Raw genomic sequence first — 9,882 nt, 5'->3', positions numbered from 1 at the left:
ACAATAAAAGTTAATAAAAAATTAGGAAGAAATGACTTGTGCACTACTGCTGCGGATATTAAGTCAAACCATTTTGTTCAAACTTCAGCATGACCCATAGAGAAGCAGAAACCTATGGCACCTTATGAATACCATGTGAAGGATTACGTTGACTCGTCCCTTACAGTTACAAAGACGTGTCCTTGTGCAGGATCACCTTCGCACCAGCATCGGACCCCTCTTCTCCCATTTCAACGTATAAGAAAAGGCAAAATGTAATATAAGATGTATTAGAATATATTTATAAAATATAACACATTATGAGGAAGAAACATAAAATATTATTTAACAAGGTCTGCCGTTCAGCCCCTCTTAACTGTAAGAGCATCATCAGTATTGTACGGCAGTTGGGGAACAGTAGTTAGCTTTCAGATGTCAGATATAAAACAACTTTTTGAGTCACAGTGCCAAACTACCGGTATTATATTCGGATCCTTCTTTTTCAGCATGAAGGACCGGCATTTATTTAATAGACAGATGGTACAGCCATATACTCGGTCAGAGGATTTAGGAATTTCTTTGAGAGGTTCATTGTTTTCGTTCTTTTATCATAGCTTCAGTTTGTATACTTACTTTGGTTAGTGACTTAAACTGTTTTATTTGGTATGGACCGATTTCATTAACAGGGAACAATGATAGGTGAAGATTAAGTTGGTATGCGTGTACAAAATAAAACTGTCTATATGTATATTCGTCTGCTATGTATCTGTTTAAACACTGCTGTAATGGCGATATAAAGAGAGAGAGATACCCATTTACTAATTCATAGAACCCCTTTCCACCTTTTCAAGTTCGTTATACATTTTTCTTTTCAAGCATCGTGTTCAGACATTGCAAATCATCAGTCTGAAGGTTAAGGGTTACTTAGATTTTTGCTTCTTCAGCATAAAAAAAGTCTAAACATTAATCTTATTATTAAACTCAGAAACAATATAACTGTCTGGTTGTGATCATAATAAAAGGCAACGTGAAAGGTTCCTTAATCCCCACTGAGATTTCTCTATGTTCTCTATGACCTTTCTACAGTATATGCCATTAAGTCCTAGTGTCCAGCCATCATCACAGCACGGGAGAGGAAATCTCGTTCATCAGATGTGCGATGTACGTCTAGACAGTCTGATAACAAACTACACACACAACATTTATGTTGAGAGAATTCAGATTGATCTTTGTTCCCAAATAACATTGGATCAGATCCATAGTTTACAGCATCTGTCCCACGCGTATTTAATCTGTATTACGAGTACTGAACAAGTTAGAGGAGGAGAAAATGTAGATTTACTGTTCATTGGAACTTTATTGTTTATTTAGATCTGTCTTGATTCATTTTCATATTCAAATTTTTAAAAATACATAACGTAACATAACATAACGTATGAATGTAGGAACATGGATTTTCACCATGCGACTCTTTTCAGAAAATGGTCTTTCTCTGTTTCTTATGCACACAGAACCTACTTTTCTTTTCATAAAATCATACACCAATTTACTATTCCTGTATAGGGTTTGAGTAAATATAGATAAACTCATTTTTTAAAAATTTGAATATGAAAATGAATCAAGACAGATCTAAATAAACAATAAAGTTCCAATGAACAGTAAATCTACATTTTCTCCTCCTCTAACTTGTTCAGTACTCGTAATACAGATTAAATACGCGTGGGACAGATGCTGTAAACTATGGATCTGATCCAATGTTATTTGGGAACAAAGATCAATCTGTATTCTCTCAACATAAAAGTTGTGTGTGTAGTTTGTTATCAGACTGTCTAGACGTACATCGCACATCTGATGAACGAGATTTCCTCTCCCGTGCTGTAATGATGGCTGGACACTAGGACTTAATGGCATATACTGTAGAAAGGTCATTTAGAACATAGAGAAATCTCAATGGGAATTAAGGAACCTTTCACGTTGCCTTTTATTATGATCACAACCAGACAGTTATATTGTTTCTGAGTTTAATAATAAGATTAATGTTTAGACTTTTTTTATGCTGAAGAAGCAAAAATCTAAGTAACCCTTAACCTTCAGACTGATGATTTGCAATGTCTGAACACGATGCTTGAAAAGAAAAATGTATAACGAACTTGAAAAGGTGGAAAGGGGTTCTATGAATTAGTAAATGAGTATCTCTCTCTCTTTATATCGCCATTACAGCAGTGTTTAAACAGATACATAGCAGACAAATATACGTATAGACAGTTTTATTTTGTACACGCATACCAACTTAATCTTCACCTATCATCGTTCCCTGTTAATGAAATCGGTCCATACCTAATAAAACAGTTTAAGTCACTAACCAAAGTAAGTATACAAACTGAAGCTATGATAAAAGAACGAAAACAGTGAACCTTTCTCAAAGAAATTCCTAAATCCTCTGACCAAGTATATGGCTGTACCATCTGTCTATTAAATAAATGCCGGTCCTTCATGCTGAAAAAGAAGGATCCGAATATAATACCAGTAGTTTGGCACTGTGACTCAAAAAGTTGTTTTATATCTGACATCTGAAAGCTAACTACTGTTCTCCAACTGCCGTACAATACTGATGATGCTCTTACAGTTAAGAGGGCTGAACGGTAGACCTTGTTAAATAATATTTTATGTTTCTTCCTCATAATGTGTTATATTTTATAAATATATTCTAATACATCTTATATTACATTTTGCCTTTTCTTATACGTTGAAATGGGAGAAGAGGGGTCCGATGCTGGTGCGAAGGTGATCCTGCACAAGGACACGTCTTTGTAACTGTAAGGGACGAGTCAACGTAATCCTTCACATGGTATTCATAAGGTGCCATAGGTTTCTGCTTCTCTATGGGTCATGCTGAAGTTTGAACAAAATGGTTTGACTTAATATCCGCAGCAGTAGTGCACAAGTCATTTCTTCCTAATTTTTTATTAATTTTTATTGTATGCCTAATTGCAATAAAAGTTATTTGCCAGATTCAGATGCTCCTAAACAAATTATTATAAAGTATGAGTTGGTAACTGATCAACAAAGACTGTACTATCATTTCTAATATAATGCAATAAATATGGACCACTATTTTCACTGAAATGTTTCAGAGATTTTTTTTTTCTCTAGTTTACACTAAATGTCTAATATTCTGTTCTGTTGGAAATATGCCTGAACTGTTATCCCCATCCCACCCACCCCCCAGATCAGTAGTGGTTAAAGACAGACTGGTGATCTGATCTATATCATATATACGTGTACCATAGATAACGCCTCTCTGAACGCCATGGTGGGACGTTCCCGAGCTGAAGTACTGTACAAGTCCTAAGCATTAGATCACCCCAATTACTCTTGTATACTCTTTCCATACCGTCGTGATCTTTGCCTGACGAAACCATACACAAACATATTTGACATTTGGGGCCTAATTCTAAAATCACCACATACCAAATGCACAACCGTTTTGTCTTGCTGCCATCACAAAATAAAAATGTTTAAACCATAAGTAACGTAGTCACGGAGGGTGTATATATTTTTCCACACTACATGAAGTTTGGGGATCCTTATAGACTGTGGAACAGAAATGTACTCAGTGTGTCTCCGCCGTTTTATTTCATATTGGAGTACAACCATTTTTCTTTTTTACCATTAAGGATGAAACACTTGTTTCTTTTAAAACGTCGTCTTTAAATGTTTTTCTACCTCCTAACTAAACCCTCCGACTTAAGACAGGATCTTTGGAGCTGTTGACGCCCTGCTCAGGGTTAAACAACAACGTATTTACATTACCTTCATTAATAAATTGTCAAACTAACCTCTTGGTTTTTAAAAAAATAAAAAAATTTTGGAGCAAAAGTCAGGTCCTCTCTCATTTCAACAGGTCCTCTTGTTGGTGAATACACAGCAATCTTCTAAGGGTATTAGGATTTCTCGGAGCAGACATTGTAACAGATTGTTGCAGAGTTTCTTCTGTGTTTTAACTACGACGTCTTAACCACTATTTTAACACTGAGACACACAACTCCCTTTAATTCGTTAACAAACACATTTGTAAGAATTCTGGTCAGCAAAACCCCCGAAAGAACACCTGTGTCTCTCTCTCTCTCACACCCACCCCCCGCACACCCACATGGTCACCAGAGGTCATAAATGTACTGCTGGGACATGGGATGTCAAAGCATAGACGAAAGCTTATGTATATAGCGATAGTTCTGTGTAAGTATCCTCGTTGGCGTACCACTTTCTGAAATCTCGTTTATAGTTTAAACAAAATGCATGACTCTTTTAAAACACCGTCTTTAAATGTTTTTCTGCCTCCTAACCCTTGAAGGACTGTAGAAATGTTTTACACATCACAGTGTTTTTCTCAACAACGTAGCCAATAAACAGTTCAATTATTTCACAAACCTCAGTCTGTTCATTTCTTGACAGAAGGATTACACATAGATCATACACATAGGGAGCTACACATGCATAACATGTCCAAAATTCTAATGCATCTACCACATTCAGTCACCAGGTCTAGTATTTTCTGATAGATTAGTTACACAAACTGATAATTACCACAGAAGTAATTTCAGAAACAAAGATTCACTTAAACCACAAATGTACACATTGGTAGGGATCGTTAAACCCTAAAACACACGACTCGTACCTTAATTCATTAACAAAAACACACTGTAAGCAGTCTGGTCAGCAAACCCCCAGGAAACACTCGACTCTCTCTCTCTCTCTCTCTCTCTCTCTCTCTAACACACCCACACACACGCACGCACACCCCCACACCCACTACGACGTCTTAACCACTATTTTAACACTGAGACACGACTCCCTTTAATTCGTTAACAAACACATTTGTAAGAATTCTGGTCAGCAAAAACCCCGAAAGAACACCTGTGTCTCTCTCTCACACACCCACCCCCGCACACCCACATGGTCCCCAGAGGTCATAAATGTACTGCTGGGACATGGGATGTCCAAGCATAGACGAAAGCTTATGTATTTAGCGATAGTTCTGTGTAAGTATCCTCGTTGGCGGACCATTTTCTGAAATCTCGTTTATAATTTAAACAAAATGCACGACTCTTTTAAAACACCGTCTTTAAAAAAAGGTTTTTTCACCCTTAAAATAACCTGGTTAGCAGGTAGGATATGTAATACATATTTTCATTTTCTTCAGACATATTGTCACTTCAGTCTTCACAACGAATAACACCAATGGTTTTGACCTTTCTTTCAGTAAAAGAGAACAACGACATCATACAGCCTTGAAGGACTGTAGAAATGTTTTACACATCACAGTGATTTTCTCAACAACGTAGCCAATAAATAGTTCAATTATTTCACAAACCTCAGTCTGCTCATTTCTTGACAGAAGGATTACACATAGATCATACACATAGGGAGCTACACATGCATAACATGTCCAAAAGTCTAATACATCTACCACATTCAGTCACCAGGTCTAGTATTTTCTGATAGATTAGTTACACAAACTGATATTTACCACAGAAGTAATTTGAGAAACAAAGATTCACTTAAACCACAAATGTACACACTGGTAGGGATCGTTAAACCCTAAAACACACGACTCGTACCTTGATTCATTAACATAAACACACTGTAAGCAGTCTGGTCAGCAAACCCCCAGGAAACACTCGACTCTCTCTCTCTCTCTCTCTCTCTCTCTCTCTCTCTCTCTCTCTAACACACCCACACACACGCACGCACACACACACCCCCCACACCCACATACACACACACACACCTCAGATGTGTAGGACACTGTGTATAGGCCTACAAGACATTCCCCGGAAATTGTGTCTTCTAGTTTAAACAAAACTCTCGATTCTTTTAAGCAGCATTTTACATCCTAAAGGGTTAGGTTTAGAAGGCATGTAATACGCGCGTTTCTTATAAAACACCGTCTTTAAAACGTTTACCTCCTAAAGGGACCTATTTAGAAGGTATGTAAAAAGTTTTTTTTTAATTATTTTTTCTTTTTTACATTTCTTCGGGTATATCAATGTTTTAGAGTATTTATTTCAGTAAAGTTTTATTCAAAGTCATGTCATTTTCTCAAAAAGTGCAATCAATAAAGTTGAATTTATTTCACAAGCTTACATTCTGCTCATTTATGTTCACATTCAACCATCGTGTATTTTCTAACAGCGGAGCTATACAAAACAAACCCCCACAATCTAAATTTAATGTGTGGTTGCAAGATAAAAATTCTAATTTATTGAATTAATTAAATATTTAAAGTTGTACACATTATTTTGATGAGTGGTGTTGACATAATAATGTTGATAATTACATCAACTTAATATTGTGTGTAATTTCTGAATTAATTGATTTAAAACAAAATTTACGTTGTAGTACATTTACATTTATTCATTTAACAGAGTGTTAGAGGACCTGTAGACTGAACAAATACTAAGTACATTACAATGTGATTATCATTTCACTTACCATTAAATTCTACTAAAGCAATGAATTTGGGTCATGTTCTCAGTTGCGATATGACCGATAGTGGACTCGTGTATAGGCTACACCGGCTAATACATTTGATGGACTATTTTGCACTAGTACACGTAGCTAATGCTAGTCATATTTAGCAGTGTCATTTGAATATCCACTCTTTAGTTTACCGTAGCAGTGGAAAAGAAGGAAAAAGTTTCATTTGACAAATCTGTTCATCTAGAGAGGGCTTTTCAATTGTGCTATAGGAAAGATAAGCATGATTACATTTCTGCTTATTCATGTAAACCTCAACTACATTGTGTAATCTAATTTCATGTATTGATACATTTTTTATTTTATTTTTAAAATCTTTTGTCATTCGCACGCGTAGCCTTCTAGCTCCACAGCCTTTGGACTGTGGATAGTTCTATGAGAGATAAAAGTAGTAGACACAGAGTGTTTATTTTTTGTCTATATTGTTCATTTCATTCAGTGCTTTAACGTCTATAAATCCTGCAGAGATGTTACGTATGAGATTTGTAATGTAAATCACGCTGGATTTTACTTACTATTGTTATAAAACTTAAAGGCAGTCATTTTTCCTGAATTAAAAGACTGCATTCTACTGCAGACAATCTAAATGGAGAAACATAATTTTAAAAATGATTGTCAACTTAACAACTTGTGCTCATAATTATGGTAATTTAGTACATAACACTTAAATTCCTTTTAAATAATGTGAAAATAAAGTGCGTTTGTGTGCGTCATATTTTTGTTTGGATGTGGGATACACATGGCCGTACCAGGTATAGTCACGATTTGGATGTGAACCAGATTTAACAAAACTATATATATTCTTATGTCCTACCACAGAGAGCTTCATATTCTATGTGAAGAGTAAAATCATGACTATGCAACTTTTGTCTGTGTGGGAGGGGTTGTGGAGGGGTTGGGGTGGGGTGGGGGGGACAAATGGTCGTACCAGGTATGGTCACGATTTGGATGTGAACCAGATTTAACAAAACTATATATATTCTTATGACCTACCACAGAGAGCTTCATATTCTATGTGAAGAGGAAAAACATGACTATGCAACTTTTGTCTGTGTGTCTGTGTGTGTGTGTGTGTGTGTGGGGGGGGGGGGGGGGGGGGGGGCGACGACACATGGTCGATGACCTACCACAGAGTGTGAGAAAACATGACTATGCAATTTGTGTCTGTGTGTGTGTGTGGGGGGGGGGGGGACAAATGGTCGTACCAGGTATGGTCACGATTTGGATGTGAACCAGATTTAACAAAACTATATATATTCTTATGACCTACCACAGAGAGCTTCATATTCTATGTGAAGAGGAAAAACATGACTATGCAACTTTTGTCTGTGTGTCTGTGTGTGTGTGTGTGTGGGGGGGGGGGGGGGGGGGGGGGCGACGACACATGGTCGATGACCTACCACAGAGTGTGAGAAAACATGACTATGCAATTTGTGTCTGTGTGTGTGTGTGGGGGGGGGGGGGGACAAATGGTCGTACCAGGTATGGTCACGATTTGGATGTGAACCAGATTTAACAAAACTATATATATTTTATGTCCTACCACAGAGAGTTTCATATTCTATGTGAAAAGATGTACCAGGTGTGCGCAACGTGTGGGGCGGAAAAACACACATGGCAGCACCATATATGGTCACGAATGGATGTGATCCAGATTTAACATAACTATTCATATTTTTATGATCATGACCTTTGATCTAGATATAGAGAGTTAGAATGTGTATCTTTTTGACCTTTAACCTATACCTGTCAAAACTAGGGTTACAATATATACAAACTATCTTCTCTCTCTCATATGTTTCAAGAAGACTATGATCTCACTACCAATAGGGTTGAAAAAGAGCTCATTTACCTTACTCTTATGTTCCAGAAAAGGCCTATTTCACTTACACATAGAATTGAAACCAGGGGTTTTAATTTACACATAAAATCAGAACCCAGGCATTTCTAATAACCCAGAAAATAAAAACCCAGAGTTTCCAGTTACTCAGAGGATCAGAAACCAGAGTTTTCAGTTACCCAGGGCATCAGAATCTTCAGTTTTGATTTACCTAGAGAATAGAAAGTGGAGGAGACTAAACAATCTAATGGGACCTTGGTCTTATTGTTATCTCGAGGGGGGGGGGGGGGGGGGGGGGCAGTTTGACCCAGCCACCCTTATAACTGGCTCTCTTCATGGTTCTCTTAAAATTTAGGCCTCCCTTGCGAGACGAGAATCTTCACCATCTGAATCATGAGTAAGTTATATTTTCCTGTATATCTAGTTTATATTTTATTTTCAGATTTACTCTATATCTCTTATTATATATACTGCTTGAAAAAACAGTTTACTGTACTTCCTACTTCTTATCATTTTTATAAAGAGTATATATATATATATATATATATATATATATATATATATATATATATATGTTATTATTATAAGACATTACCCTTATAATATCTTAATATTCCTTTTTATTATTCTTATAAAGTTATAATAGTATGTGTGTGTGAGATTGTGTGTGTGTGTGTGTTATGTCTACTTGCCCGCCCTTGACTGTACGAGGGTGTGTGTGTGTGTGTTTTAGCACTCCTCAGCTCGTACACTTCTTTCGACTTTTTGACTAACAACCCATAGTGTATTACTCTTAAAGATCTTTAAAGTGTTTTTCCAATTTATCCACATCTGACTAATACCGCTTCTGTATGTCTAGGTGCCGGTGCCCGTCGTCAGTCCCTTCTCTCTCCGTTACTGGACCTGGATCTGGATCTCGATCTGGACACTCATTACCAGCTTGTGCATCTCACTGCTGATATCATGATGCTACTTAACTATCTTCGCAGCACCCGCTCTAGGAATGGAGATCCGGGGGGTTCCCCCCTCTTCTTCGATACAGAATCTGCCTACAGCATCTACAGCAATCTACAGCAAATGTGAGTATTTGCTTCTATGTTGAATTTTAAGTGTCTTTGGGTAATTGGCTAAATTTAGGCCAGCAACTTTCAGCTTTAATTCAAGGGGTTGAACAAAAATATCATATGAAACGTTTAGGAATTGCAACCATTTTTATACACAGTTCCCTTATTTAAGGGGCTCATATGTAATTGGACAGATGAACATAATCATAAATAAAATGTTCATTTTTAATACTTAGGTCAAGAATACTTTGCAGGCAATAACTGCTTGAAGTCTGGAACCCACAGACATCACCAAATGCTGGGTTTCCTCCTTTGTGATGCTTTGCTAGGCCTTTACTGCAGCTGTCTTCAGGTGTTGTATGTTCGTGGTTCTTTCTGCCTTGAATTTTGTCTTCAGCATGTGAAATGCATGCTCGATCGGGTTGAGATCAGGTGACTGACTTGTCAATTGCAGAATGT

The sequence above is a fragment of the Ictalurus punctatus genome, unplaced genomic scaffold (genome assembly GCF_001660625.3).
Source record: "Ictalurus punctatus breed USDA103 unplaced genomic scaffold, Coco_2.0 Super-Scaffold_100, whole genome shotgun sequence".
NCBI lineage: Eukaryota > Metazoa > Chordata > Actinopteri > Siluriformes > Ictaluridae > Ictalurus > Ictalurus punctatus.
Note: the sequence above shows the minus strand (reverse complement) of the source record.